Source organism: Microtus oregoni, unplaced genomic scaffold, assembly GCF_018167655.1.
Source record: "Microtus oregoni isolate MIOR12 unplaced genomic scaffold, Mior012 000065F_ref0000479, whole genome shotgun sequence".
NCBI classification, from domain to species: domain Eukaryota; kingdom Metazoa; phylum Chordata; class Mammalia; order Rodentia; family Cricetidae; genus Microtus; species Microtus oregoni.
In genome coordinates this window covers 6,195,427-6,212,751 of record NW_024543875.1, presented here as the reverse complement: position 1 = coordinate 6,212,751, position 17,325 = coordinate 6,195,427, and positions in this window count along the sequence as shown.

The window sequence follows — 17,325 nt, the reverse complement described above, 5'->3', positions numbered from 1 at the left end:
AGTTGAAAACGACAAGAACTTAACATGTTGATAGAAGCTGGCAATTGCTTTCTGAAATGCATCTTAACATGAAGCCCCAATTTATCAGGATGCAAATTTCCCTGTGTTCTGTGCTCACAGCAGGTTTGCAAGCAAACAGTAACATTCACACTCATGAATAGAATATTTATGTCATTGTTCTCCTATTTTCTCTAATAAAAACTTTCCCTATAAATAAGCTATAAAATATTCTTTGTAATTAGTCACCCACTAACATGTGACTTTTACTTTTTTCTTGAATTGCCTTTTATTTTACTGTTAAGTAAGAGTGCTTTGTGACACTCATTTGTTTTGGTTTGTCCTGTGGCTACTTTGTCCACATCTATTACTTCTGCTCTAATGTTTCTACTAAGTTACAAACACTTTTGCATGTTTCTATTGTACAAAATCTCTCAACATTTTCCTCTTATGATCTCAGAGTTTTTGTCCTGAGTCAGAATTATAAACTCAAAAATTAAGTTTGGGAACTGGTGAAATGGCTCAGTGGGTAAGGTCCTGGCTTCTGGGGAGATGGCTTAATGGTCAACTGAGTTCTTAAATCTGTTTCCCTGTTATAGTTTATAGCTTTGTGGTAGTCTAAAAGAAAATGGCCTCCAAAGGAAGTGGCACTATTGGGAGGGTGGTTTTGTTGAAGCGGGTGTGGCCTTATATTGGAGGAACTGTGTCATTGTGGAGGCAGGCTTTGAGGTCTTTTGCTTAAGCTTCATTGAATGTTATAGTCTCCTTCTTGTTGTCTCTAAGATGTAGAAGTCTCAGCTACTCCTCCAGCACTACATCTGCCTGCATGATGCCATGCTCCCCATCATGATGATAATGGACTGCACCTCTGAAACTGTAAGCGAGCCATCACAATTAAATGCTTTCTTTATAAGAGTTGCTTGGTCATGGTGTCTCTTTTCAGCAATAAAAATTCTAAGACAAGCTTAAAACATCGATGTCTCTGATCTACCTGTAATTGAATGAGTTTAAACAGCTTGTAGGTGATGCTCAGTTTCTCCACAGTATAATTACAAAAAAGGACTTCTATTTTCTACATGTATGTCATGTAGGCAATTCATACTCAGTGTCTTCCTTGCTGGCTGGAGTTTTGACTGTCATATCACATATGTTTATGTCTATGCCACAATCACAAGGCTAAAACATGCCGGAGAGTTGGTGAAAGATTGTGCATTTGTCCAAGGATGGAGGATTCTGGTCAATTTGTGGTTGGAAGACCCTGAGTAGAGGACTTACTTCTATGCCACTAGCTTGCTACCCCAAGCCACGCTGTGACCAAAATCAAGTTAAGGGGAAAAAGAGGATTTTTGGCTCATACTCCCAGATCACATAGAAGTCAGGACAAGACCAAAGTAGAAGCTGAAGCAGAAATCATGGAGGAAAGCTTCATGTGGGCTCATTCTTTCTAGTTTGTCCTCAGTCAGCATTGCTAAACAACTAAGCATCATTGGCCCAGAGATTACAATGATTATGGTAGGATGGGCCTTCCTATACCAATCCAAAAAAAAAAAAAATCACTGCATATCCCAGGCCATTATGACCAAGGCAATCCCCTGTCCCCGCACAGACACACCAACTGAAACTCCTACAGACAGTTCTGGTCTCTGTTAAATTGACATTTGAAGCTAACTAGGAGAGCAAACACCCTCACTCCAGCGTCTGAAGATACTTTGCGCTTCACAGTTACCACAGTTGTTCACATTTCGGCTCAGAGAAAATATTTTTTTTTTATTTTAGACTTGTTATTTTATGTCAACAACATGGGTAGGATGTGGATGGCCGGCAGATAGCAGAGATGGATCACACACAAACATAAACCAGTAGATGGTAGTCATGGGGGTGACGTACACACGCAACTCTATTTCAGTTGTGTAGGATAACTGAAAAGGAGCACATCCTGGCTTCTACAAAGACTGCACAGGGGGGTTCACAATTTTTCTGAGTTTTTCTCTTTTTCTGAGTCCCAATGGCCTAAACCACTTAGTAGGGTTTTCAATACCAAAGAATGCAGACCACCTCTGCGAATGGATCATCATGTATCATCAGTATCCTCTGTGTATGTGTGTTACGTGAGCATCGAGCGGAGTTTCCCACAAGCCCTAGAAAGCTCATCTCTGTGGTGTCCTATAACTGAGCAAGTAAGTGTTGTGGGGAAAATGGGGAAAGGGGGCCTCTCCAAATTGAAAAGTGCCTTTCTGGAAAGATCAAGGCTTCTGAGACTTGGTGAGTAAACAGAACAAGGTCTCCAGGAGCTCCTGGAGCTTAGATCTCCAAAGCTCCTCCCCCAGGTTACAGAAGCAGAGAGGGATGGTGATCCTGCTGCTAGCAGAGCAGTGGGCTAGCTGTCTAAGGAGCCCCAAAGCTGCAGCTTCAGTGAGCCGTCACCCACTCTGGGGTGGGCTACACACTGATCCAGCTACCTTTGTTTTGAGTCATTCATAGTCTTGTAAGTAACTCCATACTCATGCTTCTTGAAGGAACCCCAATAAACTCACTGATTCACTGGCTTAGACTCGTGAAATCACCACTTTGGTCTGTTGTTGGTACTCAGTTTGGGGGTGAACAAAAGTTTGTTTGGTCTCCCTGGGAAAAATCACAGAACAGGAGTTTTTAGGCGAATGCTACAGAATCCTTAAGAAGGCAGAATTGTCCTCAGAGGGAGAGGGTCATAGGGGAATCTTAGAAGTGAGTTCTTCTGAGTTGTTGGAAAATATTGACAAAGGCAAAGAGAACTGGGGACCACTGTGGCCCTGAGCTGGCAAGGACAAAGCTCCTGACGACAGGCTGGGGTGAGTTACATGCCCACTGGTGAAAAGACAGATACAAGAAACATCTATGGAAATAAAGCCGGGTGTCTGCCTTAGCTCTGGCAGTTCGCTGTTTTGATCTTGGATTTAATAAATGGCCACAATAGCCAGAATGTAAAGAGGAAAGCTAAAACTATAGAGAGGAAAATCGATTAAGTCCCTGGAGTAGAGGTGCAGTGATTATTCTTAGACAAAGAAATTGCAGGACAGCTTGTCGACCACGTAATTGATGAACACACCAGTAAATTTAAGGGACAAGAGCTAAAAATAAACAGGTTGTGGGTTGCATTAAGTGCTTTATTCCAACCTATGCTTATGGGACTCTGTGATGATTTTGCTACAGCACAGGAAAGCCACTGAGCAGCACAAAGCTGTGGCTTATTTCAGCAAGCCCACTCTTCCCCGGAGGGACACTCATCTTCGTGAATACTCTCGTCTCCCTCTTTTTTGCATCATCACAGCCCATGTGTTCCCAGGACCACTCATAGCAATGCTTGTTGGAGACCCTTCTGAAGGTCTTGCCTTCTGTACTGAGTAGCTAGCTGGGGTCTCCGGTGCCAAGGAACCAAGGAAGTAGTGTGCTTGACTGGACTGGTTGTCTTCAGTGTGCTTTTGAGGTCATTCTCTCCCCTGGGGACATTAAAAAAAATACATAGGAGCATTTAAACAACATGAGCTAAGGGAACCCAGTTACACACAAAAACTATGAGAATCAAAAGTGAGCGAGCTGGGACAGGCAAGATGGGTCAGCCTACAGAGGTGCTTGCTGCCCAAGATTAATGGTCTGAGCTCAGATTCCATGACCCACAATGGAAGGAAAAGCACAGCTCCAGAAAGTCATCTTCTGACCCTACATACATACTGTGCCATGCGTGTGCCTGTGCTTGTGCACGCGCACACACATGTGCACACACACATGCAAACACACACACACACACACACACACACCACGATAACCAATGAGAAAGATGAATTCAGATAGTCACTGCCCTTTTACTGTTCTACAATTTACCTTCAGGCCTTTGCACTTAAAGAGGGAAGCATGTGACTGAGTGGACTCTGTAGTAATAAGGGCAGCGGGGCTGCGTCCCCAGCACCCCGGCTACCTGGTTAGCTTATGCCCCGAAATAACAACACACAAATTGTTTCATTTAAACACTGCTTGGCCCTTTAGCTTTAGCCCTTACTGGCTAATTCTGATATCCTGATCAACCCATCTCTAATAATCTGTGAGCACCGGTCTTACCGGGAAGATTCTAGCCTACGTCCATCCTGGGTCAGAGCTTCATCGCGTGCATCTTCCCGGGAGCAGGGAGCATGGTGTCTCTCTGAGGCGTCTGCCCCCAAGAGAAGAGCTGTCGAGTCTCTGAGCTCACTTCCTCTTCCTCCCAGCATTCTGTTCTGTTTACTCCACCCACCTATGTTCTAAGCTATGAGCCCAAGCAGTTTGTTTATTACTTAGCCAATGAAATCAACAGATTGATATATGACACTCCCACATCAGGACTCTTTCAATGCCACATCCTGCTGAAGGTGGCACATTTTACAAGGATACTTGATGTCTTCAGGTGGCAATCTTAATGCATCCATGGCTCATTTCTCAGTATCTGGGCTGAGAAAGACCTTGACTCTGAAGTCTCCCCTTAGCCTAGATCCTTTCTTACTAAAATTATTATTCTTCTTTAAAGCTTTTTGATTTAGGTCTTAGAATTCTCCACTTAGAAGCATCCACAGATTGACAGAAGTAGGAGAAACCCTTTTGGATTACGCATTAGCCTGAAGATGACCAAGCATGATTGAACTTTAAAAATCAGAAATTTATTATATACAATTTAGTTAGAAAATACATATGTTAACTTTGAGCAGTTCAATACAATCTATTAAATTGTGCTGTCTTACTCTATGATATTATATTTCCTGGAACAAAGGTGTCCTCAGTGATACAAATCATCCAGGATTCATAGTTTTAAAAAATTGCTAAAATTATTTCTAATTTCCTTTCAGAATGTACGTCTCCTCGTGTGTTTTGGCGCACCTGGGGAAGCTTTTCTGAGTACTGGGCATGCATGGAGACTCCCTGGGAAAGGATTGGCGCTTTTGCTTCTTTGCAACAGCTCTTAGTGCCCTCTCCAAAAGCAGTTCAGCTTTGAGCAAAACAAACGCCACCAAGGAAGTGTCATGGTGTACCTTGCCCTTGGCATTGTCACCAGAGGCTTGGCAGGTCTTATTTACGGATCTGTGGAATGCTGGAGCTGGTTGCCCAAGCAAGCGCTGCCCTCCCTAGGTTTGCTAAGGCAGGCTACAACCTCGATGTGAGCATGCCCCCTTCCCAATCACACACTGAGCTTCCCATTGGCCTCCCGGGTGCCAGCACACCTGCAACTGTTTTGCCCTCGCTCTGGCAGGCACAGGGTGACCAGTGAGCTTCCTCAAGAGTACCATCCACTGGACAGAGGAAGCTACATCCCCCTTCCAAGCAGCACAGACTGCTGGCCCTCGAGCCATCCCAAATTTTGACTCATTGCTCTACGTCTGAACATCCATTTCTGATACATTCCATACTTAGTTTATGTCACTTAGTTTATAGTCTCATTGAAATAATAGTGTTTGTAGTCTTTTAATGTTCAAGTATTCACTATGGCTTATTGTAGAAAATGAATGGAAAAATAATTCCTTTCAGTATAATTTGCATACCTTGTGTACTTTAGTATTAGAGGAAATACAATATTAATTTATAGTTCATTTTAAACATAAAATATTTCATCTTTCAAATGTTATAAGAGCAAATTACTATAAATCAAAATTAGGACGATCAAATAATTTTCATATTCAAAATTTGATAAAAAATATGGACAAGTGAAATCACATACTAACAGTATCAGAACATGGTAGATGTTAGGACCGTGTCCCCACCTTGAGGTTAGTGGAGACGAGATCTTTGCTTCGAGCAGAGCGTGCTCAGGGCCAAGGAGCAGGTTCCTTCACACATTAGTATTTCGTTCAGCCTTTCCACAAGCTGAAATTCTTAGTCCTGCGAGTAACCACTGTTCTTATGAGGTTTGGTGAAGTTTCTTTCTTTAAATGCTCCCCTGCTATAGCTCTGCCAGGTGTTGTTTCTTGAGTCCTCCTCGGAGATTAAAATCACACACCCATGGCTTAGATTCATGACCTAGGATCTAGGATCTGGCCAAACCTCTTCCCCTTCCCTTAAGTTTCCTTTTCTTGCTGGGCGGTGGTGGCGTACGCCTTTAATCCCAGCACTCGGGAGGCAGAGGCAGGCAGATCTCTGTGAGTTCGAGACCAGCCTGGTCTACAGAGCTAGTTCCAGGACAGGCTCCAAAGCCACAGAGAAACCCTGTCTCGAAAAACCAAAAAAAAAAAAAAAAAAAAGTTTCCTTTTCTTAGAACAGGTTAGTTTTGCGTAGGTGTGATGGAAGTATGTGAGGGAATGTCTTGCTTTAATTTGGCTCATGGTTTCCAGCGGTTTGCTCCATAGGCGCTGGCTCCAGGAACTTAGGCAGAATGTTATAGCAGCAGATAAATTTTTCCTAACATGAGCTCTCTGCCAATGCAAATTCCCAATCAAGCCAAATCACAGCAAGCCAAATTAAAAAATATCCAGGTTTAATGGGAGTCCTGTTCTCTCAGGTGGTCCCAAGGGGGAACCCGGAGGCCACAGAAGCTACCACCAGGAGAAAGGAAAAGAGACCAGGTAATCCTCTTTTGGGAGTTCACTTAAATACTCTGTGGGGCCTGGCATGCTGGGATTTGGAGCCCAGACCAATATAACTCTCTGGGCTGGAGGCTGGGATAGATGTGAGGGGCTGGGATAGATGCAAGGGGCTGGGATCAATGCTCCCAATTTAACACACCTTAAGGGAGAGTGACGGAGTGTGAGAATGCCCAGCATGTGGTATATACATGTGTGAAATTGCTAAAGAATAAAAAAGAAGAGCAAAGCTTTTCCAGGGAGTGTTGTAAGGGCACAAAGCAAGATGTATCTTTCAAGGACACATTCCCAGGGACTGCTTCTACCAAGTAGGCCCCACCTCTGACTTTTTACCTTTTATTAATGTGATCAGATTATGAATCCAACAAGGTATTAAGCCACTAATTAAGTCAGCATCCTCATAATCTAACCTCTCAAAATACACTCAGGGCCAACTCTAGTCAGTCTGTCACCCAAATGTATTTTCTCAAACTGTCATAATCCTCCTTTGTCTTCCCAGAAAGCCTGTGACCATCTCGTAATCCTAAACATAATCAGCCCATCTTTGTGAGTCTCTACCTGTTCCCGTATTGTTCAAAAGTCCAAGTAAAGTCTTCTCTGCGACTCAGCTCTTCTCAATGAATCAGTTTAACTCCCACAGCTCCAGAAGTAGATTTGGGATACACAGTGTCACCAGGCAAGTCTCAGGGGCTCAGGTAGTCTTGGCCTTGCTATTTGCGACCTGCATGGCCTCTCTACTGGGCTCCACTCATAGCCCGTGGATTCCTTTGCCAGATGTTCTTCATTCCTGGCATCTCCAACACCTTGAAGTCTACATCACAGCTTAAGCTTCACCAACACAGCTTCGCACATGACTGCTTCCTGAGCTTTCTACAGGGACCTTCGTCATGTTGGCTGGCCTCCTAGGCTTTCCTTAGGAAGGAAAGCATTCAAGGCAAATATATTAAACTTTTGCATTCTGCATAGCTGCAAAACTGCAAAACCAGCATCATATGGCTGATTGCATGATCTGCCCCCACCTTAAACAATGGCTCAGAACTACATTAATCTCTTAAAGCTTGTGTGGCTGAACCAAGGGAAGTGCAACCTTGGGTTCCTCTGGGACTGCCTGAAGTCTTCCTCTCTTCTCAAAACAAACAAACAAACAAACAAACAAAGTCTTTCAAAGGATGATACAGATTAACAACCTCTAGTGCTGGTAAAGTCTAGTCAATTCCTTGAGTACCAGCAAGGCATCCTTCCCCAGTCTCAGTGCAAACCTTTTGGCTTCTCATTTGTCATGCTAATCTCTTAACAACACCATCTCTCATCCAAAAGCTTCTACTTGCCAGTTCTCTGGCCAAGCCACACTTTGTGCATCTTTCAAACTTTTGTGTGTTAACTTTTTCTTCTGATTCTCACCATAAATCTTGCTAAAAGCAGAAAACAGAAACTGTGCCAAAACCCAGATTCTATTCTTGCTTAAAATTTCCTCCACCAGATGATCTTGTTTGCTTCTTTCTAATTCAGCCTCATTCACAGTATCAGGACCCAGATGAGACGGCCATTCAATTCCCATTAGCATTCTGGTCTTCACACCCATCAGCTACCCATTACACTCTGCTTACAGCAGCATCCTGGGATTTCTTTATTCTGAAAGCTTTCCCCCTTTTCCCACAGACTAGCTCCAAAGGAACGGACACATCCAGTCGGTTTCAGTCATAGCCATAGCCCCACTCCACGCACAGACCTATCCGAAGGTATGTTTAATCTTATACAGCAATTCTCAATCTAGTCAAGTTGTTAATCAAATTTAACCATCTCACGAAATAACATAATTGCTGGGTACTTCCAGGTTGGATATTTGATGCTGAAGTAGTTACTACTCTTCAGTAACTGAGTGATGATATTTGCTAGGGGAAATTGTTGCTGTTGCAAAAGGAAAATATAAGATCCTGAGATCCAGTCTTGCGCATGAGAAACCATGCATTAACCTGCATTAAGGTGGATCAGGATGGGAACAAACACAAGATATGGTTACCAACGCACGACACACTTAACACCAAAATGCAGTCGGAGCATCTCAGGTGCTGGATGTGACAGAGAGAAACTGCTTCCGGAAAGGTGGTGAGCCTTGACCTAGGCTTTTGCACTTTCTTCTTCCACCACTTTTAATCCTGAATATGTGTAGAGCTAGCCAGAGTGACTTATTATCTTAGACTATGCATAAAAACTGTTTAATATGTGCAGAGCTAGCCAGAGTGACTTATTATCTTAGACTATGCATAAAAACTGTTTGCTTTCACTTCTGAGAATTTCTTCTTTCTGTTCAGGGAAGATTCTTATTTATAAAAGTCAACTTTTTGACATACGGTGTTGCCGAGACAGGAGGTAGAGACAGTGGGCGGGGCCCCGGCTCTGCAGGCGGCTCCAGGGAGGTTAGTTTTTGTTCTATCTTCTCTAGTAAAATGCTGAAGATTATTTCATTCAAAGAAGTCTCGCTTGGTGGTGCCTTCACAAACTGTGAAGCTTCCCTCGGCAGCGGTGTGTGGGTATTGTGTGCTGACTGATGGCTGAGGAGCTTGTATGCTTGTTCCTCTCTCTGATCCATCAGCTCCACTAACCCTCAGAACAGACTGAATGCAAAATAATATTTTAAGGAAATTTGATTCCTGGGGTTGTTGTGCTTCCTTATACATAAATTACCCTTAAACCACCGTGGTTATTGAAATAAAAATTCCATTTCTCTTACATTGACAGTCCATCCGGGGGGAGCAGGGGAGTTTCCCGCCACAGACTGGATAAGCAGAATTGACCGTGACATCAATGCGATTATTACAGTCATGGCTTTTATTTTTAATATTTTCCTGTGACAGATTTATTTCTTCTCAAATCAGGAATATTTCTTCTGAGGAAAAAATATATAGCTCCTGTATGTTTTTCTGATACTGAAAATTACCAGATGCCAGGCTGAGAATGTAAGGAAATTGAAGACCCTTGCAGGTGACCTTAAGGACCACGAAGGTGGAGAATTGTGATACAGCAGCTTAGGCAATTTCATTGTAGCTGCTTGGTTTGTGAAAAATGAGAAATAGGTTTTCTATTACCAAATATAATGAATTCCTTTTCTGTCCTGTCACAAATTGTCAAACTTCATTGAGCAGAAAAGAGATCTGGGCCGACATTGGTAGGAGGGTAGTATGATCCCCACAATGCCCAGGGAGGAGAGACGAGGGCGGTGACACCACTTTACATTGACCTAAGATTTTAGACTCAGGTGGTTACTGGAACAAGGCCACGCTCCACTCTTGGACTTATAAAGAAAATGCTTTAAATGCCGTGGGGCAAAACTGTGCACATCTATGTCTGTGTTGGCAGATTGTGGAGTGCCTCCAAAGTAGGCCCATGAAGGGGTTAATTGCCTCCTAGGAAAACCAAGGGGCTCGCTAAGGATCTGTCACAGCTGCCATGCAACAACAAGGGGGGACTTGTGTGATGACAGAAGAGCCGGTGATCTACAGAAGGGTGCGGAAGACAAATGACATCAAGTGCTGGCCACCTTATTACTTGAAGGTCAGAAGCATCCAGTGTGTCAAAAAGCATTTTCATTGCTTTTGACCCAGACTGTAGAATGACTGCTGAATTTAGGAGAAGCATGCTTTCTGTTACTAAAGGTCACCCTCAGCACCGGAAGCATTGCGCTGTCTGGTCACCCTCCCACATCCTAAGAAGGCCAGATGAGTTAGGAATTGGGTGACAGGATGACTGGTCTTGGCATCCAGGAGTCACTTAGGCAAGACCTTAGCATATCAGAAGTCATAGTTCTCTGAGACATATGACAGTTATTGTACCCGCCATTTAGAGGAGGAGAGGCCATCTCTGTAAGCTTCTTCAAAGTTCCTGGCATGTTGGAAACGCTTGAGCCTCTGTGGGATGTGGGCGTGTCTAAACTGGCTTTTAACCCAAAGGACAGAATGACAGCATTTAATAGTACTGAGTAGCAGACATCATGAATTGAGTAAGGAAAGTAGAAATATCCAGGAAACAACTCTAATGACTAGTGTGCCCACTTGCATGAATGGTATCTAAGAAGAGTTTGGTTGACAGGCATGGGAGACTCAGAAGGACTTGTCGTTCTTCTGAGAACCCTCAGTATCGCATGTAGCAGACAGATGTTCGAAATGCACAGGGCCGCAGACTTGTCACGGGAAGTGGAGAGGAATCCAAGGGCTCTGAAGTAGAAGACAGGTCTAAAGACCCAGAGAAGAGAGACCAGTACCTGACCTGTAGGTGCTCAGCCATGTAGAACTGAATGCAGAGGGGCGGGACTGGCCATGAGGATCCACCTGGCCATTCTGAATTTACACATACCTAGAGAAACATGGCTTGCAAACATAATTCCATTTAATCCACAGCAAGACAGGAATGTTTTCAGTGCTTTCCTGACAAGATCATAAAGGTTCCAATAAGCTGAGACTAAAGACATACAGCAACCAAATAAACATGCATACAGATTCAAGACCCAAGAAACCAGTGAAACTCACCCTCTGCTTCTGGAAAGCATGGATGACATGTTATCTTTAACTTTAAATGAAAGCGTGAAAGGGGACACAAAATGATAACATGTTCTGACTTTAACGCTAACATATGATATGACCTGCCTAAATTCCCATGCTGTGAGCTCCATACAGCAAGAATTAGACCTGAGTGTAGACCCATGGGCTCCAGCATCCATGAGTCTCCCAGAGTCCATGATGAAGGAGGACCCTCACATACTGTGTGATGATTTGACTGCATTGTGCCTACCTAGGAGATTCTCCCCCAAGTCACAGCCTGAGTCGCATATACAGGAGAATGGTGGTCCTCTTAGAAATGGGGGGTCACCTGTGCTGTCCCTGGGCTGGTATCCTCTTCACATGGAATATCCTATTCATCATGAAGGTGCCCCATAGCCAGAGGGTTTAAATTCAGCAGGATTTCAGCGTTCTCCCTTGGGAAGTCACTTTGGGGTCCCAGCTGTCAGTTATTGGAGCAACTGTTGAAGTTGTATCATAGGGGTAGAAGGAAGAAGGGGGGAAGTGGGGAGTAAAGGAAAGGAGGGAGAAAGAGCAGGGAAGGGAAAAGAGAAAGAGAGGAGGGAGAAGAAAGAGGAAGGGGAGGAAAGAAGAAGTGGAAGGCATGAAGGGGGAAAGAGGAAGATGGAGAAGGAGCCATAAAGGATCCCTGGGCTGCAGCTCAGTCGTTGCCCCTTTGTCTATCACACTCCACAATCCAGGCTCAATTTCTGGTACTAAGAAAGGAAAAAGCTAATCTTTTGAGGAACTGACTGCTTTTCAAAGATGCTCTGATGTTTTGCCTATCCATCAAGCATCGTGAGAAGTCTCCAGTTTCTCTACCTTCTCACCAACACATGTGATTTTTATCTCATTGATGGTAGTTTTCCTAGTGGGTACCAAGGAGCATGTCAGTGCGGTTCTAATTTGCACATCCCTAAAGATGAAAGATGTGGGCTTCTTCTAATAGCATTTAATGTGTCTGTGTATCTTGTCCGAGAATTATCCAGTCAAAGCTTTGGTCTAATTTTCTTTTTTGCTTGTTATTTTTTAAAGTTTATTTCCAAATAAAATTTACTGAAAAATATATATACCTTGATCATATCCTTTCTCATCCTAAATACTATGCTACCACGTATCGATTACCCATTCATTCCCCCCTTCGCTCTTTCTCTCTCTATCTTACAAAACCTGCCAAATCATAACAAAATTAAAAAAGCATACATACAAAAAACACGAAATCTGTTTTGTGTTGGCCACTACTTCTGTTCATGAGGCCCACCCTGGAGTGTGGTTGATATTCTCAGAGTAGCTCCATTGGATAAAACTGATTTTTCCTCACACAACAGGTATTAATTACAAATAGCTTCTTGGTTAGGGGTAGGACATTGTGCCCACTTCCCCTTCTCCATGGTAGTCTGTCTTGAACTTGTACAAGTCTTGCATGCTAGTACAGTTTCCGTGGATTCATATATGCTCCAGTTCTGTTGTGTCTAGGAAATACTATTTTATTGGAGTCATCCACACCTCTTGCTCTTATATTTTCTGCACAAAGCCTGTAGGGCCCGGATCTACCCCTGCTCCTGGGGTTCATCTTGAAGACAGTTTCTGGCCAGCCAGCTAAAGCATCCCGTTTGTTCCTGTGCTCCCTCTGCCCTGCCTGGTGATTAGCTATAGGGTATTGTTAACTTCATCTTGGGCGTGGTAATTTCACACCTGTCTGGGGGATATTCCACTGTGCAGCAGCGAGGTATATAAGAATTTTCCTAATAAACGGCATTCGGCTGATCTCCTTTCGAATGACCAGGTCTCTTGTGTGTTCTTCAATCCCCAGGCTCTTGCCCGGCTTACAAATGGTACAGTAGCGTGTGAACTGTACTGAGAGTGACGCAGGTGCAGGTGTTATAGTTGGAGAACCGTCACTGAGATCAGGAATTACAGAGCCCTGAGCCTTGAGGGGAGGAATGTGATGAGGACATCCTACTTAAGGCCCAGCTTTTCAAAGTCTCCCACATCATCCAATTGTGGATCTCTGTGTTAGTTATCATCCACTGCAAGCTGCTTCTCTGAGGAGTGCTGCGTAGTCTATGAATACAGCAGCATGTCATTAGAAGTCAATTTATTGCTGTGTTTATTTTGCAGAATAATAGTAGGGTTTCTCCTAGGGCTCATGACTATCAAGTCTTAGGTTCTTGGTCTCATTGACAGTGTCAGGTATAGGTTCCATCTCATGGAGTAGGCCTTAAATCTGATTTTAAAAGGTGGATATATATATATATATATGGAAGGCAGTTCCTACTTGGTAAAATTCATGATTAATATTCTCATCCTTCCAGGATGAATGCCAATTAGTAGAGGCAAAACCTCTGTTTGCATGCCATCTTGATTGTTCCATATTTGATTGTATAATATGTGATATCTTCAGCAATAGGTTCTTACCATAAAGCTGTGAAGGGGAGTCAATAGCATCAGCAATAGACTGTAGTACTCCCATGTGGTTTATGGGACCCCTGGACCAATGACTCAAAAAAAAAAAAAAATTAACCCATGCCTGGGTAAGGGTTACTTGGAAGCATATGATGCCTAGTTGGGGCATTCTTTCCCCATTACACAGTAATTCCAATGAAATTTCTCTTATATATGCACAAATTTTGGGAAGCTTCTAAAGTAGTAGATTTCCATATGACTTTCTTCAGTATAATTATACTTCCACATATTCCCTCATTTACTCTGCCCTCCTGACCTCCTACATTCTATCTCCTATTTTTCATTTATCTAGTTATAATACTATATTTCAACTCCAATGCATTGGGATCTCATGTTTTCATCTGTGCCACATCTTACCTGTGTTTTAGCATTTTATGCTGGTATTTTCCACCTGCTATACCACCATATCTTCTAACTTTCTTACTCACATTCCCTCCCATTTGTTGAAAATGCGGACACGTCTTGCTTTGAATTCTCTGTCTCCCAAGCCCCCATCAGCTCCGTTTCTTAAGCAGCATTTGCCACATGACTTGCTGTGCTTCCCCGATGTCTTCCCATGTCTCCCGGCTTTGTGTGGGGCACACAAATAGTGGATAGTGCATTATAGCAATGGAGAATCCCGGGTCTGTCTCCTGCTCTCTTTGGGTTATGAAGTCCTAATGGTATCAGATGCAGAAGTATACATCAGGGTGTACTACTTTTGTTTGAAAACTTTCCCCTTGACATTAAAGTTAGACCATTAGCGAAGAAGTAAATATTGTCACAAGCAGTAGAATTTATTCAAGTGAATAGATTCAATAATCTAAATCTGTTTGTGCTGTGACCCCACGGTACTTCCCAAGGGACTGAGAAGTAGTGTTGAATTAGTACAGAACTATCAGTTAGGGCAATGTCTCATCATGGAATTAAATGTTCAGAAATAAGACGCCCCTGTCTGCAGTACCAACTGTGATTCCAAACCACGGCAAAAGAGCCAGAAATACCTGCAGCATAAGCATGTCCCAGAACTGTCGCTCAGGAAAAGAAAGGTTTGAAAATATTAATTATACTAATTCTCAGGTCTGTAAATGTTATTTTAAGTGAAGGAAAATTACCAAAATAATGCAATTGCTAAAATGATTTATAGTTGAAATCATTTCAAATGCTTGAGTTTGGGCCTTTTCTCTTAGTTACAGAGCCCTCTAGTGGGGATAAACACGCAGCTAAAGGTCCTGCCTGACACAGTTCCTCCTCCTGTGAGTATTAAATCTGGGAGAAGTGATCAGTCTCAGCTTTCAGCTACCCTACCGACAGCAATGTAGCTGCTTAGCAAAGAAACAATATACCAATACAGATAGGCAGATCTAGTTTTTATTTTAAAATAAATTAGTTTATTCTTTAACGATTTATGTGCATTCTGCATTTTGCTCATATTTATTCACTCCCCCCCCCCAGTTCCCCTTATTCCTCGAACTGCCTCTGGAACCCTTCTTCTTATCATGCCCTCCTATTTTTTAACATGCTAAGCTTAATTGGGGTTGCTCACATGCTCATAGGTGTAGGTTTTTAAAACAATATTTTATTAATCTTTTGAAAATTTAACACAATGATTTTGATCAGATTCACCAGCCTTTCCTCAGCTCCTTACAGATCCACTTCCCTCACCTACATGCCCAATTTGAAATCTGTTATTTTGAACAGATCAAGTCCAGATCATCTTGCCTATGTACTCTTGAGAAGGGCCGTCCGCTGGAGCATGTGGACCCGCCAGGGGCAACCTCCTTAAGCAAACCGATTCCCCTTCTCTAGCAGAGACCGACTGCCAGAAGCTCCTTGGCTGGGAGTGGGAGCTGATCTCCATCTCCCCTCTCCACTTGAGGACTGTGTCTGTCTTGACGTCCACAGGTCCTGTGCATGCTGTCACAGGTTCTGTGAGGTCCCACGTGCAGATGCTCGGCTGTGTCTGGGAAGCACCGTTTTTGCAGCACCACCTCTGGTTCTTCCAGTCTTTCCTCCCCTCTTTCATGATGCCCCCTAAGCTGTGGGAGGACAGAGGGCCCACCTAGGGCTGAGCACGCTGCAATCTCTTATACTCTGTACACTGACTAGTTAGACGGTCTCTGCGTTAACTGTCATCTATTGTCAGGGGAAGCCTCTCTGATGAGAGTTGAGGGGGTGTGAGGATCTTTGGGTGCGACAATAAAGCACTAGAAGTTGGTTTGATTCTGATTACTTAGAAGAGTAGTAGTAATAGTCATTGTTGTGGTAGTAGTTAGCAGTGGCGGTGGTAGTAGTAATGGCTAATAGTAGTAGTTAACAGTGGTGATAGTTAGCAGTGGTGGTAGTAATAGTAGTGGTGGTGGTAGTGGTAGTATTAATGGTTAATAATAGTAGTTAGCAGTGGTGGTAGTAGTAGCAGTAGTTAGCAGTCCAGTAGTCAGTAGTAGTAGTTAACAGTAGTAGTTAGTAATGGTAGTAGTAATAGTAGTAGTAGAAGTAGTCAGAGTAGTAGTAGTAGAACTTATCACTGACCAGGTGGGAGATGAAAGATAACAGATTGATCCCTGACGAGTGAACTTGTCACTGATATTGGGCATGAAGACAATGATTTGGGGATTGGCCTTCCAGGAGCTGAGTGCAAGGTCCTTCTGGGTCTTGGAAGCAGGATGTTGTACAGATAGTGCAATATACCAACATGTGTGGCTGACACAGGGGGTCAATGACCACTAACAATCCGAGGGCTTTCAACAGCTGAAGGCTGGGTCAGGGGAAAGACAAGAGACAGTGGTCAGTGGGTTGAGCAGGGCAGACCTGTATTAGTGTGTTGGCCTTTGTCACCAGAATCCATGCTAAAGAGGGCCGCAGTACAAAAGCTTTTTTCTTTTCCTCCTTCCCCATATACTCACATCCACTGGGCACAGAGGTTTGACCTACTTTCTACACTTCTGTGAATTATTTAGGTGAATATCCCTATGCCACTAAAATCAGGTGACTACAGCTTTAACCACCAAGAACGATGTCTGTCATCAAAGACAGGGATGGGTTCACTGCAATGCAAAGAGCACACTACAGTACGGAAGCTTCTCAATGAGAAGAGGATGGGTGGGGTTGATAGGGAGGGCGCAGGAGACTTGGTATAGGCTCTAGCTCCTGGGATGAGGAGGGGGCTTGTTACAAATTCTAGCTACTGAGGAGGGCAGGGGCTTTGTGTAGGATCCTGAAGAGTGAACAAGGGGGCTTGTTAAAGACTCCACATACTGGGGAAGGAGGGGGGATCTTGTTACAGGTTCTGGTTCCCAGAGTGGAGGGGGAGCCTTATTGTTCTGGCTCCTGGGGAATGAACAAGGACATGATATATGTAATGTCAGTTTCTAGGGGAGGAACAGAGGGACTTTGTATATATAGTACCTGGGTCCTAGGGAAAAAGCAGAGGGGCATGTTTCAAGCTCTGACTTCTAGAGGAAGGGGACATGGGTCTGGCAGAAGTTCAGAAGTCTAGAGAGGGGACAGAGAGATTTGTCACACTCTCTGGCTCCTGGTGCGCGAGTTTGGATGTGGTTCAAGAAGAACTGTAGTAAGATGAATGAGAAGAAGTGGAGAAGGGGGAAGGACATGGTCACACTTCAGGGGTACTGTCCATAGTGGGAGTCTTTCCTCAGGAGGAAGGGGTCAGCGTGGGACAGTGGAAGAAGAGCATATCTGGCTATCTCTCAGGGTTGGATAGGGTTCTCTGCTGGTCCTTTGTTGTCATTGT